Source organism: Anopheles marshallii, chromosome 2 (assembly GCF_943734725.1).
Source record: "Anopheles marshallii chromosome 2, idAnoMarsDA_429_01, whole genome shotgun sequence".
Taxonomy (NCBI): Eukaryota; Metazoa; Arthropoda; class Insecta; order Diptera; family Culicidae; genus Anopheles; species Anopheles marshallii.
The window spans coordinates 4,560,910-4,575,953 of record NC_071326.1 but is presented as its reverse complement, the minus strand read 5'-3'; the positions used below and the strand labels follow the sequence as shown (position 1 = coordinate 4,575,953).

The following is a 15,044-nucleotide window of genomic DNA, read 5'->3' as shown; positions in this document are numbered from 1 at the left end:
CGAAAAACAAAGAACCACCAGCGCTACTTCTAGTGCCGATGACAGGCGACAACAAATACAAAGTTTATTTTGTGGAAACAGATTTAAAATTCTCTTGCTCGTAGTTAGTTTGGTTCGTCGAATTGAAAACAGTTTGCGATGTTCGCGGAAATACATAAAGATGAATGAATAACACTTGCATTGGGAAATAGGAGCAGAGCAACATAAAATAAATAAAAGCGCTAGAAATGTAAAAAAAAAACAGAAGCATATTCGACAGCATAAAGGATTGACAGTGCTATTCCACAGCGACGTTGAACGTAAACATGATTCAACGTTTCAGTTTTATCGTTCTCTTTTGACGCCAGCTTCGTACGCATCACCTCGGCAAGGGGCTCGGATTTGTGTAGCGTAGTAGCGACAAACCCTCCTGACTGGCTCGTTGGTCTAGGGGTATGATTCTCGCTTCGGGTGCGAGAGGTCCCGGGTTCAATTCCCGGACGAGCCCGAATTGTGGAGAACTTTTTTTATTAAGTGAAAGAAGACTCTGATGAAGAATTATTTAACAAACTACATGTTTTTTATGCAACATTTCTTAGGTTAGTACAAGAATTCTTCAATATCAAAATTATTCGTGAAAGCTTCCACATGTCTGAATGTTCCACATATTTCCTTTATTCTGACTTTATATAATTTTTACGATGTTTCGTGCTTCGTAAGTGAATGCAATAGTATAAATGAAGCTGTTGCAATCAGATGCATAAATCGAGGTTTGAAATAGACCAAGAAAGGGGCTTGACATATAGGGAAGACTGAAATTATTGCAAATGTGTGGCAACAGAAGCAGATTTTCTAACAATTTTACTGTCATTTCATTATCGTTTTCCTCATCCACCCCTTCGATCGCTTTCTCGCTCTCGCACACACTCGTTCCTTTGCTTTACCCACCTTCCTTTCGCTCGCTCGCACTGGTCGCACGCTAGAGACAACGGTGGCGTCGTCGTCGAAGAATGGAAATAAAATTACCCCCATTAACCATTAACGACGATTAACACATATCTGCCTTAATTTGATCTCGACTTGTGCCTCCACCCCTACGCCTTACCCACCGGCCGGAATCCGGACGGATCCATTCACACATCAGCCGGTCCAACCTGGTGCGTGTGTGTGTTTGTGTGTGTATGTTGCTTCACGTTTAAAGCCCCCAGAGCCGCGACATGGCGCGAGACACGATGTTGTTGCCGTTGTCCGTTCGTCCGAGACTGATGTTGTTCTTCGTTTCGTTTCTGTTTTGGTGATGCTTTTCGCGTTTTTTTTTTCCTTCCTTGCTCCATCCCATCCCAACGGTTTGCCCTGGCCATCCATGGGGTGTTGTTTATGCTTATTCCGTCGGTCCGCATGGGAGGGGTTGGGAATTGTTTTTTTCCACCGTTTTCTCATCCCCATCGGTGGCTGTGCGTCCGGTGATCGCGATGCATTCATTGTGGCGGGAGTTTTTTGTTGGTTTGTTTGGTCTTGTTGTGTTTATATGTAGTTTTTTTTTCTTCATTTTCACCATTTGCACTCTTCCAACGAGCGCCTTATACGACAGTTTATCTTGAGATAGGTCGGTGAATTTATTACGACCCGGTGGAACATTGTTCACCTCACTATCGGTGCACAGCCGCTCCATCACGACGACGACGACGACGTACGTTGGTAATCGATTGATGGATGCGATAGTGATCGAAATAAATTCCCCGCAAAAAGCACTTTAAAAGGAGACATGTACGCCAATCGAGTGGATTTTTGTGGAAGTCAACCTGAAAGGCACGGTTTGTTGTGGCGTAACAAAAAAAAAAAACAACATCAATCTCCTTCTCGAACAGTTCAATCTTCTGTATGGAAATGGCTTATTCAATCGTCAATTGTTAAACTTGTCCAGGCGGAAGAAGGTACTCGGCGAAAAAGGGGAATGTTGTTTGACGTCCAGCAAAATACTACGTTAAGACACAATACACGTTATTACAATAAATTCCCTGCTTTAGCTACTATTCAATACATATTTCTTTGAGGAAGTTCAACGAGGATTTGGTCCTGTGGCCTCAATTTATTAATTTTATCAAACATTGCACCAACGCCTGAAAGAACTATTGAAGATCGCTCTTCTAATGTTCATCCGCGAAAAAAACATCGCAGCCGACAATTGTGGTCTTGCCAGCTATAAATATGTTTGATTCAGACTTCCGACGCTTTTGAGGAACAATGGCCGTAAGCCCCTTATGGCGTGGGCGAGGTAAGATTAGGTTTTACGATTAAACGTACCTTGCAAGAGCGAAAGGAAGCAACAACGAAAAAAAAAACACACGGAACCAAAACGGAACGGATGAACAACCGAATCGAACGAAAATACCCACCAGACATCCCACGGAGGATGAACAGCGAGGTTTGGAAATCGGAAAGTCGTTTCCTGGCGTTTGCTTCACGTGCTGATTAAGCTTCCTTCCCGAGCGGCCCATTCCAATTCGCTCCGGCTCGTCACATAAAGCGCTCGGGGTTTTTTTCCCTCCCGGCAGGCTATCGATCGATCGATCGAATCGGAACTGACTTCGAGCTGCCGGGGAAAAACAAAACGCCGAAGAGGAACCGCAGCAGACAAGCAGTTTTTCATTTCGATTCATTTCGTTCTACCGTCGTTCGGGTGTGTGGAAATCGAAAACCTCGACGAACGGAATCCGCCACCGGAGGCGTATCTAATCGCTAGAATGGATTCCGGACAACCGGACCACGGCAGACGTTCCGGAGGTGCGCTAAGCTTGCCGTTTGATACTGCTTAGCCCCCTAAGGCACGACCGATCAGTGTGCGGCTTTGTTTTTCATTAGAGAACTTAAGGTGCGGAATTTGATGCAGCAAGCGGCCCGATACGGTACCGACTGGCGCCGAATGGAAAATCAAACACCGCACGAACTAATCACACAAGATCCATTCATCGTATGTGGTGAGACCTTTTTTGTTGCTTCTTGTTGCGTTATTCTGGACGGCTAGACAGCAGTGCGAGTTGCCAAGTAGATGCACATGATTTTTTCTGTCTGTTGAGGTATAAGCGTTGAAAAACTATAGCAAGAAACATCAAAGGACAAGAGCTGTTGGAGGTACATATCTTTTGAGTCTCACTGAGCTTAAATAAGTATTAACCAACTACCATTAGAGTTGAGTTTCTCCAGAGCATCATCTAATACAGGGGTCTCCAAATTACGGCATGCGACCCTCGATAGTCTCCATTGCGGTCCACGACGCTATTGCTAATGTTACCATTTTAACGAAAATGTCTAATTTCGGAAAGTAGTAATATTTTTCAAATAATATTCAAATAATGATTACTGCAACAGTTAGCAACATTTCTTTAAATTACCCGCAAGATACAGGGTTTTACATCAGATAGAATATGACGAGCATAACTTAATGAATAGCGTCAGCTTATAAGATAAACGAGGCGATTGATAGTGAAACACAACACATTTTACTGAACCGCAAACGCTATCATAGTTTTAACCAATGCGGCCAATGCGGGCTGAACAGTTTGGAGACCCCTGATCTAATAGCATAGCTGGTAAGGTGATCATCAGCATCAACTTCGATCCAAAATATTGGTCCTCTACCCCTTTAGCATATCCCATTTGCTTCACAAAAATGTGTACAATTCTCGGTTACTAAGTTCCAAATCGTCCAATAAACATTCTTCAATATTCAATTCATTTTTGACCACCTCGCGATACAACCCTCATCGACCTAGTTTTTCTCTGTAACACATAACATACATCATCAAATAATCCTCTTGATTATCGATTTCGGGCTTAGGGACACGAAATAATGCCCGTTAAGCCGTCCGATTGCTTTACTATCTCGATCCTCTGGATTGAAGCACAAATGCGTGTGGATTAGCGACATTTTTCATTTCATGGATTAGGCAGACCAAAATTATCGCCAAACCAATGTATCTACGCACACACGGTACAAGGAGGCTTTTCTTGCAACAGGAATATCCGAGAGTTGCTCCCAATCAGGATTTACAACTTCTGACATGGTATCAGTGCTGAGCAGTGCCCGATAACGCCGGAAGTTAACCTTTTCGCCAAGGTGCAGCCCATTGCTCGGTCTCTCCCTAATTGGACATCGGCGATATGACGGTGGCTGATGTCAAAGATACCTTGGCTATTCCGAGTACAGCCTTCGACAGCTTTGACGGTACGGTGCGTTTGAAATGAATTTGTCAGAAACAGGTAGAGCATGAACCAGATCATAACATCGCTGAGAAACGGCACATGTCTGCCTCTGGTTCACCTTATCTCCTTCTAATGAGCCAGACAGATCGGAGATTTGCTGCTGTTAGCCTTTTGAGCTTAGCTGGTGGCGAGTTCGGCGTGTACCCCCGTGCGTGTGTGTGTATGTCCATCCAGCAGATTGGTTGAGTACAGTAGGATTTAGGGGTAATCATCGAACCGACCCAAGAAACCCAATCCCACCACCGCCCTAATCTGTCGTCGGTCCCGGTCAGATTGATCTGATGCGAATCATGTGCGATAAGAGGCCGCCAGTTACGTTTGTTGCCTCGGCGACGAGATGGCGGGAAACCAGGGCCTAGACACTCGAACACACCTCGGTAATGCATGAATAAATGGATGACAAATTTCACCCAACCGATTAACTATGGATTCCCCTACCGAATGGGACTCGTACTTTCGCCGCAAAGGGAATTAGGGGACGATTCGGGGCACTCGGCGCACACTGGCGATATCTTTTGTTTTGCTTCATGTCGCGCTGCTTAGCGTTAATGATACTAATAAGCATTAGCGAGCCAAGCTGGCAGTTCCGGTACTGATAAAGGAAGCACACGTGCATGGGAAAAAAGCAACGTTCCGAAAACGCATTGCAGTGTATGACTTCATACAAGACCATGACCTCAGCGGATGAAGTAAACTTCGTACACCAGCGCGTGAGCCTTTAATAAACTCACCGCAAGCAAATTGAACAAACAACATTTGGGTAGACTTTTTATAAAAAAAATGGAGAATGGAAAAGAATGGTGCTTATCTGCACAACTTCAGCATGCGTGATATCGCTGGAAATGGGCGTCAAGGCACCATCCCAAATACGAGAATCGGCCGTATCCCACTGCGTCATCGAAATCACTTAATCATCCCGCTTTATTTGATTTCAAAACCGTTCTTCCTGCTCCGGTCCGATGGAGGAGATTTCCCAAACCCATTCGTTCCGCCATGGGATCCGATGTGTGCGTGTGACTCAATCATTGCTGACATCATAATCCATCACAAATTTGAACTTCTATCACCTCCTTCTGCCCTTCAGGCCCGCTCGCCTTGCTGAGTGATGAGGCGGTTTCTGCTTCCGCTCAAGGGTTTAACCTAATCCACCCAAACCGTTCCGTCCACCGTCAACTGTCGGACTAACTCATGACAAGAAAAATCGATCAAAGCTCATTAGCGTCAACCGGGGACGGGGATCAAGTTCGATTACGTTGCTCGAAACACATCCCAACCGGGGCAGTCAACGGGCGAACGTTCCGTCTGAAAGCGACGCAAACACAACCCATTGCATCAGTCGACCGAAAGATCCTTGTGGTGACGGGCACGAAACAATTACACCAACCGGACATTACTTACGAAGCGGAAAATGTTTACTTGCTGCCGCAAAACAACAACAGCGGGTTCGCGTCAAAAACGGATCCATAAAACATTATCGCTTAATTTAACTTTTGTCAATCCCCGGGGTCCCGGTCATTAGCGGCCATTAGAATTCCGGAGCGAAAACCGTGCGCTAGCGGACAATACGCGCCACGGCAATTTCGGTATAATTAAGCTCGTGCGGCCACTAAAACCGCGTCACGGCACGGTCGTGATGTTTTTGTCACGGATGTTGCGTCTTCCTGTGTGAAGAAACTCCTGCCTTCCACCTCCCAACACTTCGGGCCACCTTTTCCACCCTCTCGCTCTGATGGGTCAAATTTGGTAAACAGATTTTTCGAATGAAAATTAATGATTCGGCTACGAGATTTATTGCGATAATGTTGATCCGTCGGTTACGCCTCGCTCGGACACACAATGGATAGTGGGGTTTGAACACACAATTGGCAGGCTCATCTATTTCTAGAGCCGTCTATATTTGGTAACTGTTTTATCAAAGAAACATTATCAACAGAAAGATTAGCACCACTTATTAATGTGTGACACACGCTGTACGGCATACGAGCACACATTAATCAAATCGTGCATGCACTTCCTCGACCTCGGTTGGATGGCCTCGCCTGGGCCACATTTTCCAACGTATTAACGTTTTGAGACAACATGATTTATGTAATTTTTTAACCCTCGCAATCAACTCGAGTCGAAATGAAATTATGAAAAAACAAGGTAATTGTGGAAAAAAGAACCCACCTCATAAACAAGATTACAGCGAACATAAACATGTTTCGACTCTATTTTCACTCATCCGTTAAACATAGACACGATGATCAAGACGGAAGCGAAAATAAGCAGACGTTACACGACGGAGCGTAGTTGCGTAGCATTGCACATTAAAATGTATGTAAAAAAACGAGCCTGAATGGTTATTTCTTAATTCGATTGGAGCGATTAATTCGCAATTCAAAGCACATAAACAAGCGTGTAATAATTTATTGCAGAGTAAACCTAACAGTTTGATGTTTTCCAAATGTGGTGCAAAATTAAGACACGGTTGCAATTATTCTCCATTATTTTAAGCAATTTCGTACACTGTACTTCTTTCTTCCTTTCCTGTCGTATCTATACATTATAACTAGGTACTCATATGTCAATCTCTTCTTATAGATTAACTAGACAGATTTATTTGCAGATCGAATAAAGGAGGAAATCTAAAATTCTAAATGGCATCATTGAATCATTCCTTAAAAATTTAGCAGAAATAGCTGAGTGCGACCCGGTGGAGTATTGGTAGCGGCGCCGGTCTTCACACGACAGGGGCCGGTCCAAAATCTCATCTGGATCCTTATTCAATCCTTCTCCGTCCGGCCTATGAAAAGAATAGACCTGTTGAGGTTGTTGTGCCACTAAACACGAAGAAGTTGAGTTTTTATGGCTTCAGGTGATTGGGTTCGGTTGGGATTCTGAACTAGACCTGTCGAATGAGTGACTTTCGGCGCCGCAAACACCGAGCCACCTTCCGAGTAAGTCCCATAAAAAATTTCAATTTAAATTTCCATATAAATGCTTTTCAAGAGCGATTTATTCAACTCTCATATTCATCTCATTTATTGAAGCAAACAATTGGTAAATTAATTTAGTCATTTTTTAAAAACTTCAAGAACGTAAAAAAACACTCAAACCAGATTACTGCACCAAAAACCATCAACCTTGACCATCGGCTACAACTGTCGCTGGTAATTACCTCATAAAACAAACGAAACAAAATAGCAACAGGAAACAAAACAATGATCGTACATTGTACAACAAAAAAAAACACTGAAAAAGAACAAACATATCGTCACATACAAAACAACATGATTAGCAATGATGGCGTACCATTCGAGCAGAGACGAAACAATGCCAACACACATCCAATGGTTCCGTCAGTCCGCGAAAATAACGGTTGGACCTGACAAAAAGGGCAAGCAAATTCGTGGCAGTGCGCTGAATCGGATCGATTTGCATGTCTACCGGTTCTTATGCTAAGCAAGAAGACAATCGCCAGCATGGTTGCGGACCCGGTTCCGATTACAATTGTGTCCACCGGTGGGATATTGTGGAGCCCGCGTTGTAGGGAGTGTTTAGTGCGCTTATTCTTACCGACCGATGGCGTGGAATGGTAAACACGATCGTGACATTCGCGTGTGATCGAGAGTGTTGATGAGCGAGTGGACCGAGTTCTGTAACTTTTCAGCTTTACGACAGCCAATCTAAACGCGACAGCTTAAATTGTGTGTGTCCCCGTCCTGGAGTGGTTGGTCCCGCTTCCCGTTGGAACGATCCGCTCGGGCATGAATTAAATGTATTCAAAGCACCATTCTCCATCACCGTCATCTGTGGAGGGCGCGATCGCGGCACATGGACAAACACTGCGTCACTGCCCCGTAGCAATTCCCATAGCGTGCGTAACGGTAACGATGTGGTCGCCAAACACAGGGTTCAACTAGATGAGTTGGCCGTTTTATGGCTTTATTTATTTACACCACTCGTCTTACCGCGTCGCGGCAATGGGCGACCGAAGCGACAACTGCTAGCGAGAGTTGGCTTTTTTATTTGTCCACCAAACTAACTCGCCCGCTCGACGCTATCTGAGTGAAGTATTTTTAGATTTTCCATTTTATTACTTTTCAACCCTTAACCGTCGCGATTTGCCGTCCCTTGACTGGCCGAGTGGACTTCTGTAAACTTACAAAACAGAAGTAAATAAAAAACACACACACTTCCTGGTGCAAAAGAACGATCGCAATCGAATCAAAAGCCTCGAGTCTCCCCGGGACAGGAAGTCAATTAGATGCGGTGTACGCCGCCTTAAGCAACAAAGCCCTCCGAGCCGGTGTGCGGCGGTGCGTGGCCGCATGAGGGCTAAGGTAATTTAGTTTTGCGGTTTTAAGTGATTGTTTCCCAGCCCGGCCAAAACCGACCAACCGGCCCGGGCCACACGATGCAAAGAAGATTCGCTGTGAGCGCTCTTCGGTCGCTTCATTTCATTTATTGCCGGTTGATTGAAGGCGAAATGTGCGCCACGTTCTCGACGTTTTTTTGTTCCACCCAAAATCCCCCGACCCTGGCCCGGCTCCGTTCAACGTCCCGAGGGTGGGCATTAAATTTCTGAAATTGATTATAGGGGCTTGCAGCAGCAGCAGCAGCAGCAGCCACATCAGCACGATCGGCACGGACCTGCAGGAGCCGCGGATGGACCGGGCGCGCTAGGAAAGCTGCTGATGGGCTAGGAAGATTGCGGAAGGAGCACAAATTATACACAGTATCGTTGGACGGCGGCACACGGGCGCAAGGGTGGCTCGTAGACGGTTTTACATAACAGCTGAACGACGAAGCCAACCATCATTACTCACCTCTCTAGGATGCTTCAGACTCGCAAACGGTCAAGGAGTGGGCGGCACCGAGTTTTCGGACCAGGCTGAAAACGCGTTATCGGAGAGGAGAAAATAAATTAGTAGGTGTTACAGCCAGAGCACATGAATTATGTGAAATTATTTTTACTGACACACTGCAATGGACGAACTTGTGGTTTTTACGCCATCGGGGCCGGTGCCGGTGCCGGTAGAACGGTCGCTTCAAGAACTTCTCATGTGAACGCTTTTCAATTAGATGCACAGGCGGGGTAGTATTTAGCTCAAATATTTGATGAGCAGAGCGTATCATCAACTGAATACTCAGGTTCTTCAAAGAAAGTTCTTCCAAGAATTCAGTTACAACGAACGATAGAATAGTAAATGTTAATTGGTTTATTACTCAGAGAATTTCAATGAGTACTTGATGCTTTACAGATACATAGAACAAGCTGCAAATTAAATAATATTTTCTCCATTCTATACTCAATTTAAAAATCTCCAAATTCCAGGGTTTACCAAACACGAAACATCATCAGATTTCAGATTGCATCTTGAAGAATTCTTAAGAAAAGGATTTAAAACTTGCTCAAATTTACAACATGTTTAGGGGCACCGTAAATAGGGGATGTATCCTTGACCCGATGGAATGTATCCTTGAATGGGGCAGAGGAGGTGAGTGCTCTTTCGTCATAGCGGATAGTGTTGCACTCAAGAAATTTACACATATTTGTCTCAAACTCCAAGTCATAAGGCAGATTAAATATTCCATCAAAATGTGTACTTTCTATTTAACTCCCACTGACGAACACAGAAGTGTAAACGTAGAACAAAATTAGCCAATTGGACAAATTTGCTTAAAATGAATTTGATAAAAAGAAGAATTCTCGAACAAGTTTAAAACCAATAAAGTATTAAGACTTAAAACATGCAAACAAACCTCAAAAACAATAATTTGGACAACATATTTTGTTTCACACACGCACACCACTAAACCATTACGCAGCAACATCGGAGGATGAATGCAATTACAACCGGCCCACAATGGCACGGAGGCAAGGCACAAATTTACCAACCCTTCGTTCACCAACGCTAGCCTCTGCGGTTTTGCCAACTGTCTGCTCAATCTCGATCGATGCGTGGTGGTGTGTGAAAGAACGAAACCATCGGCTCCCGGCAACAGCATTCATGCGAAACGGCTTTTAAACTGTGATGTGGTTTTAGCTGTTAACCTGACCGGTAAAGCAGCAGTTGTTGGTAACATTTTTGAAACGGGAAACTTCATACACTTTGCTCAACAAACGTCAAACAACAAAGCAAAAACGCAAAAAGGTGTTCCAAATGCTGGACCGCCCGTTACGGCGCACTTGCATTGCAAACCACCAAAGCCGAAATGCACCGTTTCCCCAACACTGCTGTGCCTTTGTGTGTGAGTGTGTGGAATCCATTGCATTTTGGAAAACCAAACCACGAAACGGGAAACCGAACCGATCTCGAACCACTCGATCGTGTCTGCATAAATATTTAATGCTTGGAAAATGCATATTTAGCTTCCCATTTCCTCCCATTCCACCATTACCTCCTGCATTTCCTTTTTTTCTCTCGCGCCCACCACACCGAGCTAACAGAACAACAGCCAAATAAAACCCGACCCGACCCCGCCCGTGGGTACGGCACACGGGATGTACAATTTGAAAATTTAACTCTCATTAAACATTCATTTATTGATTTTGGATCTTTCCGCACGCACCGCCACCGTCGCAACTCCCCCGGGAATCGCCGAAGGAACTCTTTCATTTTTCCCAACCTCCAAAAAAAAGAAAGAAAACACCTCGAAAGAAGCCGGGAAAAAGGAACAAGGAGCATTCTTCGAATCTCGCCACCAAGAACATCGCCCGGTTTCCGTTCATAAAAGGGTAAATATGCTTTGGAAGCAAATAGCGAGACGGAGAAGAGAACAGATAGTGGATGGAAAACAGCATAACAGCAATGGCTTAACTGCTTCGTGTTAACCTTTTCCTGCTGGCCAGCTGTACCGGCAAAATGGCGCGGGGAAGTAAGGGGAATGGGAGGGAAAGGATAGGCGGCATTGCATTCCCGGCCGGCTGTGGGGTAGTGGTAGTGGTTGGATGCGACGACCGTGGGCTTTGTTTGCGAAGACGAAACGGATCGAATTCCCTGACTCGCCAAACGGGCGGCGGCCGGGACGTGAAGCGGGCAGGCGGAGTCTGGGAGAAGAAGGGTGCCCGGGAAGGTCGGAGATGCCGCGGACCGTTTGTAAATATTTATCTTTCGCCCGCCAGCGGAAAAGGATGATTATCTTTGAAAACTTCGCCTGGCCGGTGCCGTGCCGTGCGCGTTTTGTTCGGCCATGCCCCGTGCTCAGATCCCAGAGTCTGCCGCATTCGGGGAGTTTTTTTGTTGTTGTATTATGTTTAGCCGGGTTTGGAGGTTGCAGTTGTTGTTATTTTTTTGTTTTCGTAGTTGCCGTTGAAGCGTCACAATTCTTCGTCGGTTGGAAATTTCGCACAAAAAAAGCCAGCCGGCCGGAAGCGATGCATTTTGCGGCAGGTCAACATTGGGGCTGTAGGGCGCAGAAGAAAATCGATTGACTAATTCGTCAATTGTACCGTGCCGTGAACGGACGGCGAATGAGAACCAGCTCTTGCCCGGTCAATGGCAACGGAATGCCATCCCCAAAACCCTTTTTGCTGCTCAACTGCCCAGCCACCATCGGCCTGCGAATGTCGCGAATCAACGCGCTAATGTTTGTTTGGCCACCTTTTTGTTTGCTTAACCTCGTTTACATGTGCGCGGCATCTTCGCATGGTGCATGGGTGGCATGGTTTACCCGCCGGCCGGGCAAGGACGGACGGTTGCGGTCGTTCGCTTTGGGGTTGGTTGACACGGTGTCTAAAATGATTGTTATTTGGCAAACGTTGGTTGGTGGCCGCGGCACGATGTGGCACGAAATAATTAGCACTGCGGGGATCCGGTGTCGGTGTGGTCCGCTCTGTGCACGACACCAAAGCGAAATGCCAAGTCTGCAACATCTCTACACGCGCGCGTACCGTTTGGTGTGGCATTTTTCGCAAAAGGAAACGCAACCGCTCGGACGCTCGGACGGTATCGGTCGCTGCATGCGTCTGCGGGTCCGCAATGGTATCGAACGGCAGGCTAATTGCACTGCGGCAAATGACGCATGTGGAGTACGGCCAAACAAGCCAAATGTTTGTTCGAATGAAATCATGTAAAATGGGAAGCAAACATGGGTAAGATAGTCAGATTATTGAAAGGCAAAAAGAAACACATTTCCACACATTGAACCTATATTTTAAGAAGGCATAGAATCACAGAGGCGCATCGCTTGATCCTGCTCTTCAAAATTAGTTTTTGGCTTCAGTGAACCCATGATTTATTACAAAAATGTTTATAGGATACCAACATATCTGAATAAGACCTAAAGAAATGATCTATTAATTTAAAATTTATGCAAAAAGTTCAAGTATGCTTTAGAAGTCTTCGAAATTTATAGTACATAGAGGTACTATTTTTAATGTTCCAAGGTATTTATCAACAACACCGATGCAAGAATAACTAAATTTGCATTAGATATAAACAAGTCAAAATTTTCAGCTCAAAGACCTAGCCTTATTGATCAAAAGTGGAGGTCTAGGTCTTCATTTGCTGGACATAAGAAGTCGATCTCTTTTGATGTACAGATGTCTTAGTGATAAATATAGTATCTCTATAATAGCCCTAGAAATATAAACAATTCTCCACGCAAAGCAAATGCTTATTCGTCTAGTATCACATCAGTAATAAGGGAAGGTGGACAACTACTGGATCAATAATTTCAACTCGATCCTGAATCTTACTTATTACTTATTATATTACTTATCATACTCTTACTGCACGAATATGACATATATCTTCTTAAGAACTCCATAAGATTATATAAATAATCTGGAATACCCAAGAATAACTCAAAACACCTACTAAAAGTACGAATAAATATGGGATATAGCAAGTGATCAGAAAAGTTTCAACTGCTATCCAGGGAAATCCGCACCAAAACATACCATTTCATATCCAAAAACTAAACAGCAGCAAGTTGAATAGCTAGTGGTGTTACGATAGAATTGAATACAAAATTGCTAATTAAAGACCCATTGCAATACACCTTTGTGTTCATCAGCGCACATCCGAAACCGTTTTAATTCACTGCAGCTGTTTCCAAACGAACCCTGCATTTGCATTCCCCAATGTCTCGAACGGAAACGCAATTGACGCAAATTACATTTCTTCTTCCGCAAGCCATTGCTCAAGGGAACGGCAGCGAATTGAAACTCGCTCCAATTGATAGGTCGAATAAATGAATGCATTCTACCAGCGGGGGGAGGGTGCTCATCTGAAAGGGAAAATCCCTGAACCGGGTTCGGATGCAAATCGCTGGAACGGGTTCTGGCGCAACCCTGGAAACACACGGTTGGTGCACGGTGAGTTAATCTGTTAATCAGTCCAGTCAGTCAGTCAGTCGATCTGATCGGGCACGATCGTACCGTATTTGTAGTGTTTCGCGTCATACCCCCGACGGGGATTTAGTTTCATCAGATAAGGGATCTGAAGGGCAAAACAGGAACCTCCCAGTGCGAATAACTCACTTCCAGGAAGGACACCCAAAGGGCAGGTTGCGTGTGGAGGAGACGAAACGGGATGGACGACTTTTTGGACGACGACAAGGCAGTGCTTAGAAAGACCCGATTTTGAATTCTTTCCAACGCGCGTCTAATGGGGGTTTCTTTTACTACACTGCAATCCCATTTGCATCATTCATTAGCATTTCATTCACGGAGCGGCACACAGAAAACCCCCTCCCCACGGTGCGCAAATACGGCGAAGTTCCGGCTGTCATCGGTCGCGATGGTGGGCTCGACCCGAGCGCTGCATCACAATGCACCCGGCCCGGCATTAGCATTTTGATCGAGGTCATCCATTCCGGTGCCGGTTACATCTTTGCTGCGCCATCTTCTCAGCTGGCGGTTTCGGAGGCACCTTCGTACGGTCGACATCTGCACCTCTCGGTGGTGGAAATCATTGCAATTGCATGCCTGTTTTCATCTCGTGTGCCTTTCCGAACCAACCAGCATAGTCACTGCCACTCTGCTCGCCTCGCCTTGCGGTCCACGGGTTTTCACCGTACACAAACGAACACATCCTTCGCGCACACTTGAACTCGCCGTGTTGCGGATCATTTATCTTAATGAATATACAGCGTGTAAAGCATGATTTATGAATCAGATTAATTATCACCCTGTACACAACACTTTTTCTGCTTCTTCGCTTCTGCGCTCGCACCTCACTGGCTTTCCTTCCTCGCCCTGCACTCGGGGCTTTTCCGAACCGCTAGCAATGTTGCCGCTGTGGTTGGAAAAGAAATGTGGCGACCATCGTACAAGTGACGCGCATCACATAAGCAACCCCGCGCGCCCGAGGGGCATTAATTTTGTATCGATGACATTTTAACTTCCCACACACGCACACTGATGCGGGCCCGCATCGGTCCGGCACGGCGAGGAAGCCAACGTAAGACGCTTCGGACGCAGAATGGCGTCTCGGTGACACAGATACGGTTTACCATTGCTGGGTGAACTGAAGATCAATAACAATTTAGAAATTCTCACTAGCCAGCGCTAGTCCTAGCGATGTTGAAACATGAATCGGGATTGATTTCAACGCACGAGCAGACATTCACACATTCAGCATTAATCATTCCATTACAAAACACAATGATGTTTGAGATCTTGGTCTCCGATGAGTTGGTGTGGAATAAAGTTGAGATGAATTTTCACCACACAAATTCATTTAGAAGGCTTCGTCGGGTCGTTTAAATCAGTCTTTCATTCGGAAGGGAATTATATTCAATATATTCTTGGAATATCCGCTACGAAAGGACAATTGACTCAGATAAATCCATTTCACTTTGCAAGTCTT

At 45.2% G+C, this 15,044-nt stretch overlaps 1 non-coding gene across 1 annotated transcript; it reads left to right on the top strand.

Annotated features, from left to right (window-relative positions):
* Positions 1–415: 415 nt before the first annotated feature.
* Trnap-cgg (transfer RNA proline (anticodon CGG)) lies at positions 416–487 on the top strand. The gene has a single exon. It is a non-coding gene; the product is annotated as a tRNA-Pro (tRNA).
* The last annotated feature ends 14,557 nt before the right edge of the window (positions 488–15,044 follow it).